Consider the following 12,054-nt stretch of genomic DNA (forward strand, 5'->3'; position numbering starts at 1 on the left):
AAATTTTAGTTTCATAACATCATAGTACTGACAACCACATCAACTTCACAACAAACAAACATCGTATTATCACTAATCTTTAGAGTTCTCAACTTCACAACAAACAAACATTGGATCATCAATTAATTTACACAGTTGATGAAGTGACTGAAGGATCCCAAGACAACTACAGAGTGACAAGAAACTTGAATGCTTACAATGAGATTCTACCATGCAAACGCAGGCAACACATATAATGGGTAAGCATCAAATTTGGAAGCAAGAGCTTGCACGGATGATAATCTGCTATATCTGCAAAACTACCAATCCCTCGTTCAGTGGCATGGATCCCACCAGTGGTTAAAATTGATTTCATTGCAGCTACATTAGCGCCCTTGATGTCATGATGAAGAGAGTCACTCACTGCAATAGAATCAGCAGGGTCTACACCAACATAGGCCATAGCTAATATGTAGATGATATGTAAAAAGGTGCAAACTTCACTAGTCAGGGAAGGACACCGATTGAAGAAAATGTACACTGATGAATACAATATTACTAGCAAAGATAAATACTATAGAAAGTCTCTGTATCTTGAGCGAGCACATTTAGATACTTGGAGGTAAACCTAGAAAAAGGCTGTGAGTCTGTGCAAATGCAATACTTATTGAGGTAATTAAATATCAACATATATAATCGAGTTGACAAGGGTACCAGACCAATGTGACTATATCACCTTATCAGCCTTTCCCATCCATTTCACTTCACCCCCGAGCTCTTCATATTTAGCAGCCAGAGTCCCTAATACGAGGAAAAATTATATACATGAGGCCCAAGTAATTTGAATAATTTGGATATCAGGAAGCATCATATTCCTATCGTAAGCCCAAGACGTTAACTGATATATGCAATTCTATATCAACACAAACATGTTCGGCGAAAGTACATAGTTTTACCAGGCATTACTCGTAAAGCTCTAGCCTCTATGGTCACAAAATCAGGATTAGTGTTAGCCCTGTGATGTGCTTAGCAGCTCAATATTCCAATTGACTCAGTCCTCCAGTTTCATGGAAATCGCATCACCAAAAGGATGTCCCAAGCCTTCAGTGCCATGGATCTGTTGCATGCCAAAACCAGCCTGCTGAAGAGACCTCATTGAACTCTTCATACATGTAAGCCAGCTTTTGGAGGAAGAGACTATTGGATAAGTAGAACCTATGCTTGTCCTGAGGTTTGAATCCTCTTCCTTAAATACACATCAATTGGATAAAGAGGAACTTTTAAAATGGAAATAAATGGACAGAACTTATGATCACAACAAAAATTATAATTTTTGTCAAACGTAAAAAAAGAAAAATACAAAAACAATGGATCACATAGCTACAACAAGTTTACATTTAAGAACATAACTAGACCAATGCTGCTGGATGTACAATTCTGCAATGGCCAAGGACTCCAAACCCTAAAGTCATTACTTTGGGATGGTTGCCCAGATGAGGGTTAGATTAAGCCTAGCAATGCCAAGGTTGTAGAGCAGGACCTAGACCAGAGCCTTTATAGGGCTGGGCTTGCCAGAACTAAAATTTTTCAGGCTGATTCCTGCATTTATCCCAACCCAGTCCCTGCTGTTCTAAAAAGAAATGGCCCACCACTGCTACTCTCTTTTGCACTGCTACAAGAGAAAGTACTTTAAATAAAAATATTTTAACAAAAGTGAAGTCTCACTTCTATGCCGGACTGAAGATGTTATACAGCTGAACTTTTCCCCTTTCGTATGTGGAAAGCGAGATTACAAGGTTTTGATAACTACTGGTAGAGGCTTCGGGGTTCATTATATTCCACCCACTAAAAATGTGATGAGGGAAGGGCAAAGGGAGAATATCCAAAATAAGCCTGGATGTTGGTTGTATAGATCAAGAAAAACCAATTATGACTCACAAGACAATATCCATGCTACTCCATTTAACTGAACCAAAGGAAGACATTTAAAGGCATGGAGACGAGCAGAAAATTGCCACAAAGAATGACGAAAGGAGTGATTTTCAAGGGCTTGATAATGTGCTAAAAGTTTAACATGCAGGACTGTTACTAGAAGTCTTAGCATGATATGAACCGAGTATCAAAGTCTACACTAATGAAGTATTTTGTGTACACATTTGTTGCATTGGTGATTCTTCCAATGCCAGGTTAATTCCTAGATCAATTTGCAACCATGGATGATTCAAAAATAAGTAGAAAACCAGAAACCTTAGGAATTCATACCTCGGCCTAAAACGAGATTTTGTTTCCAAAATTACAAGCAAGATTTTGATAACTTTAGAGGAATGTCAGAATATATTACCAATAATTAGCACAACTCCTTTGGCTCTTCAGGTGTTGGTTCATTTGGATTTGAGCAGTTGAGGGACAAGACCCCTCCATGTGGAGTACAACGTCAACTGATTGACATACTGAATTCTCAAACTGCCAAATTATTATTCCCTTTTTTCTTTTTTAAAAAAGGAAGGAAAGCCAGTTAGCTTTGCAGTTGCAGAAATGCATTCATCGTTCCAATTCTTTTACTGATTGTCATCCTAAGTGTGAACTCTCAAGTCTTTCATTCAAGCTAGCTATAAACTGTAGATGTATGAAAGGTAAGATAAAAGTCGAGAAAACTTACCAGCTAAAGAGATTATGTTGTGTGCTATACAGAACCCAATTCTTGTAGCATTTGCACAAGTAAAAACAGAACTGCAGTATCTTCTAACAGAACACTACTGCAGAAGAAACATTACCAAATAAGCCTACTCTTACAAAAACCACAAACTTGGTACAAACAAACAGATATATGATTTATATTACTTATATTACTTACAGGCTATAATCTACCCTCCATTCCCACAATGGTAATAAGTACTACAGACTGAGAACTTATATAAATGGGTTGTGGAATTGGAAGATGAACAATCAGTTTCAACTTTCAACTTTAACAGGGGATTCGGTGAAATTTAGAATTACCTGATACGGCGCCATTCCTGGCTTGGTGTCAAAGCAGCGATTCAAGGAGGGTGAACATTTTTAAGATTAGGGTTTAAAACTTCATCTGTTACTTTGTTCAATAAAAAAATATATTAGGAATAAGAGAACAGAGACGGTCAAAAAACGAAACGAAAATAGAAATGGAGGGTTTTAAAGTCCATGAACCACTTTCCTGAACTCAATACTCTTTATTGGGGCCCATTGTCACAGATTATGATACACATGATCCATCCAAATTGGGTTTAAGTCTCCCTAACCGCAAAATGTTGAATTTATTTTATATTTTTCCATTTCAGTTGGCCAAGGCACTTTGAAAATTTGACTTCCATGTGGGTCCCCTGAGTTGGAATGTCACATTAGCAGTTAACGTCTGAAATTGACGAAATCCTGACGGAATGACCTATTGGATGAGAAAATGATATTGTAGCGGTGTTTTTGATAAAATTGAAAGTCGAGTGACTGAATCGATGTTGGATCCATACCACAGAGTACTAAATAGTACTTAGCCCAAAAAAAAATTACTATCATAAGTTATGCAAGGATCCATACAAGAAAGGAAAATTTTAAGAGCCTCTTTGTTAGGCACACTAGAATGTGAAAAGCATTTCTCAGAGGATTTGTTAAGAATTCCAGCTATATGATTTTAGTCCAAGGACCATTATCATCTTTAAGCTTAAGAATCTGATTTTTCTTTCTTATGATACAAGCTTGAGTATGAAAGTATTTAGTATTCTTATCTCTCAATTAAAGTCATTTTGTTTTAGCCCTTTCAGCCCAAAATATCTCTCCATCTTTGAAAAGAGATTCTAGTTCAGTAGTTAACATGCATTCTTTTTTTTTTTTTTGAGAAAAGGGCGGTGCGGCAGCCCTCAAGCCTTGATAGCCTTAATTAAAGAAACTGTCGAATACAAGGGGGGGACATTGAGCCTAAACCCCTGATTATAATAAGTAGAACCTCCTGAAATACTATCCTGATTTTCTACTAAATGCTTGTACTCAACAAAGCACCAACTAGCAAAGAGCGCACAACTGGCGACTCTATTTGCTTTAACTGCAGTAACGCAGCGGTGACACAACGGAAAGATAACTTGGTCTGCAACCCGGCTACAGCAAAGCATAACTACCATATGCACAGCTTTCCCATTATGATGCCACCGGACACTACATCCGGTGACACTTAAATTCCCTCTGTTACTAAGAGGCAGCGACCATTTGCAAGTGCAAGGAACTCGCCGCCAACCTAGAGCAGAGAAGGCACACAAGGTGCAAAGACTGGCACATAGGCCACTGGCACTCAGGCCACTGCCTCCAACCGGAACACGGTTGGAGGTTAGTACCGACAAAGCAACAACTGAAAGAAGAACAAACAAATAAGCATGAAATAAAAAACAGCAGCAAAACCAAACAGCCGAAGCCCGGCCCATCCACCATCTCTCCCATACGCCCAATGCAGACGCCCACCAAGCGAGCATCGATCTGCCAGCGCCGGCACCAGATCGCCCCCAAGTAGCACGTCGCCGCCGCGCAGCAACCCTGCACCGCCGCATCACCACGACACTGTGCAGGCCTTTCTTCAACCTGATTGGTGCCTGAAAACCGATCCAGAACCGACTAGATCGAGATCTCAGCGACCGTCCCCCAGCCCCCAGTTGCCGCAGAGCCTCCACGGTTCGCCGCCGGCCGTCTGTGTCCCAGAGCCACTCCAACTGCCCCAGAAACAACACAGAAACACACTTGCAGATCCACCTCCAACCCCAAACCCAGATCCGAGATCTTACTCCGAGACCCAACCACCGCCAAGAAACCATCCTTGGCCCAGACACCTGCAGCATCTGGCAGATCAAGCCCCGCCGGCAGATAACACGACGCCGGAAATCCGTGCCAGCTCCCACCCCCGAACGACGAAGAGACGAAGCTCCGCCTCGATCCCAGTAGAAGCTGCCAACCTCCATCCCTGAGCCAGATCCCCGCCATAGAGCCTCGCCGCTAGCCTCCATCCTCCTCCCCTCCCGGACCGGAACGCAGCGGCAGGGGGCCCGCCGGCGTTCGGCCGGGAGAGAACGCGCTCGAATCGAACTCTCTGTTTTGGTCTCCGCGCGTGAGGCGCGTTCTTACGATAAGACTTTTTTTCTTTCGTTAACATGCATTCTTAATTGAAGTTAGTAGAAGAAAAAGAAGTTGACAATTGAATATGTTGAAGCTAGTATGAAGATCCTGTATACGTTGAAATAGATTACAAAAAACAGTATAATTCCAATTTCGAGCAAGAGTTTGAAAATCATTCACTTTAGCATTAACATTTTTTTTTTAGAATAAGCATTAGAAAACTTCTATTCATACCTCTTAAATTGATAGTTGGACTTCTAATAATTTTTGAAAGATTTTTATTCCAATTGTATCATTAAAAAAAAAAAATTAGTTCAGCCACGCCGTAACAACGTCTTGTAATGCCTCAATGTTCTCCTCCCTCTTATTGCTCTCCCTCCCTTCTTCCACTGTGACATAAACAACACTATTGGTGAACAAAACTCCAGCACATACAGTAACGGTGTTGGAAGGGAACATGATCCATGATACAAGAGTTCTGCATGGTTTTGACTTTATACAAAGGTTTTCATCCAATTGTTTGGTTCAATGGTAGTGGGAGAACTTGGGAATTATTGGGTTCATTCTCAATTGTTCCTCTTCAGGTTTTCTCTCCGCCTGAAGTTGCTCGTAAAAAAGAATGTTAAAAAAGTTGTGTGGATTAGAGGTAAGGATGAGCGATTCAAAAAAAAAAAAAAAATTACATGTCAAAGTTTAGAATGGGAGTTCTAAATATCAATTTGGGATGTATGAATATAAGCTCCCTAAGCACTAACATTCTCAATTGCAAAGAAAACAGAGTAATGTTTTTAATTTCATCCCATATTAGGTCTTGGAATGAAACTTTCCATATTGGCAAAAAAAAAAAAAACCAGAATAGGAAACTTTCCTATTTCCTTTTTTAAAAAATAAAAAAATTGTGTCACTAATTATGTATGTTAATCCCTCTCCTTTTAGGAAGTCCTACAAGTCGTGGGTTTTGAGCCTTGAGTTAGAACGCCCAAAGTCTTTGTTACCATTGCAACGCGGTTGAGTTTACGAGGAACCAATGCCCTAAGGCGTGTGTCTATATAATAAAGCACACCTTTCCGGTTACTACCCAATGCCACAATCTCTCTCTCTCTTTTGCTCTATTTATCGTTTTGCTCTCTAGATTCCCACCAAACCCTAATTGTCCTCTCTACAATTTCGCCTTGAAATTGCTTTGATTCTCAGAAGTCTCTCTCACTTTCCATCCTTTCGGTCCTGTAAGCCTGCCGAAACCCTAATTGTTATCCTCTGAAATTGCAAATTTAGAGGACCACCCAACCCTAAGATAGTGCAATTTTTCTTCCAAAATCGGTTTCTTTCCATTAATTGGCGAGAGTAGTGAGATCAACAAGGATGAGGGTGGTGCGCACTGGGGCTGTCAGTGTGAGAGAGATGAAATCTTCAAAAAAGCAAAAAGTGAATCTTGAAAAGAAGAAAAAAAGGGCTCGTCAAATTCAATCCGAAATGTTCTCTCTGGAAGAGTTACTGATTGATGATCAGCAGTTGGATTTTACTGATTTGGAGTTAATCTTCTCTGTGGATGAGTTACTGCTTGATCAGACGTTTTAGGTGGCAGAGGAAAAGACTTGTACTCTCATGGCTTTTGGTGATGATACTTGACGAGCTCAAAGTGAGTTCTCAAAATATTAGTATATAGCAAGTATGGATCGTTCTATCTGGGGATTAAGGGTGCTCCTGTCATTTAAACGTCAATGAAAAGAATATTAATTACAAGTATACAAAATTTACTGAAATTACAAGATAATCAAGGGGATTTCGAAATTGTTTTATTTACTAAACTAATTAACTAATTACATTGATCAATCAACCATGAATCAAAGATATAATGGATGGTCAAGATGTATGTTGGAGTTAACAACCTTTAACACAAAAACAAGATGACAAATTATAATTTACGAATCAAAACATATACTTAGTTAAATTAAGAACAATGATGAACGCATACAAAGTTCTTTTTACTTTCCTTAGTTAAATTAAGGATTTTTTTTTTCAATAAAAAAACCAATACTAATTGTATCAATTTTTATTTTCTTATATCAATCAAGAACAATGATGAACGCATACAAAGTTCTTTTTACTTTTCTTAGTTAAATTAACTAGATGAACGCACCATAGTTAACCCTATTAAACATGTAATGCTAGTGAGTGATCAATCCATTAACAAACATGTTCAATGCATTAGACACTTAGAAAGTTTGATTGATTTAAGAAAAACACACAAGTTAGAATGCTAATCAAGCATGCAATTCTCTTTGTTGATTTACCTAAGGAATTATAGGTTTTCCACTTTAATTAACAAGACCTAGAACGCTAGCATCTTATTATGGATTCAATCATGCAATTCGAAACCTAAGTTGGCCATCAAATAAATCGAAAACATGAAAGGTGGGATTGGAGAACAAAATCAACAAACATTCAAGAACATATAAAGAAATTGCAAATTACTAATCTGAAAATCCTAAAACGTTTTCATGCTTCAAGGTTATTGGAAACTAAACATCAACACATACACTTGAATCTAACAAAGAATCGCATCATCCAATAAAACCAAAAACATAGAACGTTGCATAATCTGATTTTTAAGTTACAAAACAATAAAACCGAAAACAACAAAGTTTTAAGGTTCATGGTTACACTTTTAAAGAAGGTTCATGGTTACACTTTTAAAGAAGGTTCATGGTTACACTTTTAAAGAAGCTTCAAGGATGCAAGAAGATCTTCAAAGGTGGTGGACGACAAGGAGGCTCGCGGCAAGGATGGTTGATGGAGGATGAATTTGCTTCACGGCTTCAAAGTCTTGAACAATTGGAGAGGCCAAAACTTTGAGAGAAAAAGGGGAGGATTTTCGATTTTGATTCTGGGTTTGATAATGATTTTCACGGCAACACATCCCCTCCTTATATAGTGCACGGCATAGGCTTGGCTTCCCTAAGAATTCTCTTTGTTTGCATCATTCGGCCTTCATGCATGTAGAATACAACCAGGAAACCTAAAATGATTTTATTTTCTTTTCCTGATTGCACAAAAAGTAGATTTTGTCCCAAACTCTCCATATTTGCTCTTGCTGAAATCTTCTTGATTCTTCTATTATTTTCCACGGCAAAAATCAATAAATATTGATTTAGGATTCTCCCACGACGTCAAGAACGGTCTAGAAACTCATGTGTAAGTCACATGCTTCAATCTTTGGGCCGGACTTCTCAATTGGACAATTTCAAAGCTCATTCTTCAATTGCTGAAATTTCTTGTGCATTCTAGAATATTCTTGAACAATCTTGAGTCATCTTGAAGCCACAACATCTCCTAGCCTCACTAGGTCTCCTAGTAGTACCAGGACTGCTAGTGTGATCAGGTTTATTAGTCCAACTGGGACTCTGTCGTTTCTTCATTTCCGAGTAGCATTTTTCCGAGCTCTTTCCTAGTTGAGTTAGGATTCCTACTTCAATTGGGATTTATTTTCCTGATAGGATTAGGAAAGCTTTATTTTTCCATTTCTTCCCCATTTCTGCGCCACATTCCTGTCTTGCCTTCATTTCTTTCATTTCCAGCTCTTCTTAGCTCACTTCCTGCGTTTGAAGCTCAATTGTACGTAGATACAACAAAATAAGTTAGAAATGACATTGTTAAAGGAATAACTAAGTAAAATGTAGGCAAAATGACACTAAAATCATAGAAAATATTTATCCGATCAATACTAATAACCTAGCAATTGATGATGACCAGCTTCACTAGGAGGAGGAGGAGGAGGATTGTATTAACATGTTCATGGCTTATATTGATCAATGGGTGGCCAATGATGATCCAACTGATGAATAGAGCCATTTTTTGACTTTTCGAGAGGCAATTCCCAAGTTGTTCCATCAACATTTTTAGTGATTGAACTGGTTGGAGACTTGTCCCACCACTTTTAGGATTTTAGTGTAACCCAATTGTAGCTAGGAGGTGTTTCAGTGTTTCTTGTATCTAAATTTATTGGTTTGGTCGCTTCTCAAACCAATTCATCTTGTAATTTTGTTATATATATATCAATAAAAGTTGATTCTTTATTCATTTTACACTCTCTGTTATTATCTTTCTATTAATGACCTGTGATCCCTCAAACAAATTGAATAGTTAGTGCCCTACTTGTAACAAGTTGAGGGTTATAAATTCCAACTCTGTTTTCTTTCTGCTGAGTTCTAACTTCTCACTAGTTTATATATCACACCTTCACCTTTGGATCTTAGACTGAGTAAATCGCTTGACTTAAAAGTTAACTGAAGAGTTTTCTTTTTAAGTTTGCCAAACGCTCAATGCTTCACTTCACACTTCACAGCTCCTTTTTCTGTTTACAAGTGCCATAGATGTATAGCCCACAATTGCACCAAGGGAAGAAATGAATGGAATATATCAGAAAACTCGACTACGTACTGGCTAGGGGCTCGTCTCTGCAACACATATGGATACAGAGTTGATCATCCATTCTTTATCTGTAAATTTTGGGTTGCAGCACTCTTCCAACCAAATACTTAAATCAGAAAAGTATGAATATAATGTAGGTTTCCCCTTTGTATTAATTTGACTTTCATTTGATTGCTATATATATATATAATATATATATATATATATATTTTTTTTCCTGAGGAAAATGATGTGGAGAAAAACTATATGCAATCACCAATTACCATTCTGTTAGTCTTAATGTGTAAGGATTTGTCTGAATCTTTTTATTTCACCCCCAAAGCAAAAGCTCACCACGCCTAGGTGTGAATCTAAGAAAAACAGAAGTGTTATGCAGTACTCGTCTAAAGTCAGCTTCAAATCATACTTTTTGGATGATATTCTTTAATGTTTATAATCTTTGATATGACAATTTTTGCTTGACAATTGTTAGAAACCTAATACATGGTAAATTTTAGAACAATCTTCAAGCACTTATTATGAGTTTTCGCATGGACTAGGAAGCAGGGGCATTCAGAATCTAGTGACTATGCAATTCATTGAGAAGTTCAGGTAATGATCAAATTTCAAACAAAAGTACAACAAATCACACATAGATCAAGGATTTGATAATTTAAGCTCTCAAACCTCGGAGGTGAAGAAGAAATTATAAAATAGTAATAATAATAATTTAAAAAAAAAAAAAAAAAACACTTATTAAAAGGTTCTGATGATGTGTGTGCGTTCATGGATGTAGCTTGAGGCTAACTAGTATTGAAGCTAAAAGTCAAGAATACCAGAGAGGCTGAAACAGCTTCTTGTTGAGGTCGAGCCAGTAGTGGCTATTAAAGCTATTGAACCACACCATTGAAGTGGAAGCTATTGAACCACCATTGCCAGAGCATTGAACAAGCATTGTATCTTATTTGATTCAAAATTCTTATCCAATCTCTCATCAGCTACTTCCAGAAGATTTCCTGCAAGGTACACTTGTCAAACCCACCTAAACAGTGGCACATGATATTCTCCATCCTCGTAAGTCCTCCTTCCACATATAATTTTCAAGGCTACAACTCTGAGCTAAATATGTCAGATGCTTTGGCAACCTTTCCTTGATTCACAAATTCCCGGCCGAAGAAATACATGTCTTGAACGGGGAATCCACAAGATTACCAATTCCAAAATCACCAAGCTTAGTGTTGAAATCGTTGCGCTGAGGTCAAGCCTAAAGTTATTCTATACCTCAATCGAATCCCATTTCAGAGCTTCTCTGCAGCCAAAGAGACGTGTGTCAAGGCTGCTCTTGGGCATGTATGCATAAACAAGTAAGCACTTACCTTGCCTATGACACCATCCAATAATCTGCATTCCATTTTTATGAATGAGGCAGCTTATGAATTTAACTTCACTGGCGAAGGATTTTTTAGTGGTGATCAGATGCTGCAAAGATTCTCTTTATACCTACCTAGATCTTGGCCTAGCCTTGGATCATTTGCAAAGCCATTGGTGGCCGAAACTAATTCTTTGTAAACAAATCGTTTTGGCCAGGCCAGTCTATCAACATCAATAGTGATACAAAACACATAACTGTAGTAATTAGTAATTACAAATCTAAAATGTTGAACAAAGATATGGCCATACCAAGTATCAAAATGAAGAAAGAAGCTGCAGCGATGGCTGTTAAAACAACGTTTTATTAAAAATTTTCACTGCCTAGTAGGTTTTGAGGCTATAAGCCAAAGTTGAACTGAGCTGCCAACAAGTTATAACATGCTGCTGATCAGGAGATATTCCACTACTAGCAAGTGAAACTTTCTTGGGAACAACCTGTCTCAAGGCAATATGATAAGAAAGAGAAGACTTGCCCACAAAAACATGGTTTTCCTCCTATCCAAACATTAGCCAAGTCAGTGCAAGTGTTTGAGGAGATTATGTTTATAATGACATCAACGTGCGGCTCTTGTAAATTCCACATAGGAAGTCAAGCCACATTCATATGTTACCATTTGGTACTGGCCACTGCAAAACTAGTGGTGTTCTTGAAGAATTGTAGATAATCAATGATGAGAGATTTCAATAACTTCACTGACGAGATAGGATTGGCACTGATGTTAATGAAACTAGAGTGCCAAACTATTCTAGCGAAAGACTTGATACCACAAAAGGCTCTGTCGAACTCATCTAAGGCAACACTTGAGCCTGGAAATGAGCTGTACATGATCAAGGAGTCTGCATGCATAGCCTGTCTGACACTGTCTTATGGTAGAATGATTTTGTAGAGTTTGTCAATCATTGCTAATGAAGATAGGCCATCATTCCCATGAACGATGTTGTTTGAGGTTTTGAACAAAGGTCATATTGGCTCATAATACTCAAGGCAGGTGGATAGGCACAGGGAGAGAGTTGTTGATGAAAATGAAATCAAAGACAAGGAAGAGACTAATGGTATTTTAGTGAAGGGAAAATGTTCTCAGCCTTCTTAAAGACATGTAACTTCGGTGA

The sequence above is a fragment of the Rosa chinensis genome, chromosome 7 (genome assembly GCF_002994745.2).
Source record: "Rosa chinensis cultivar Old Blush chromosome 7, RchiOBHm-V2, whole genome shotgun sequence".
Classification (NCBI taxonomy): domain Eukaryota; kingdom Viridiplantae; phylum Streptophyta; class Magnoliopsida; order Rosales; family Rosaceae; genus Rosa; species Rosa chinensis.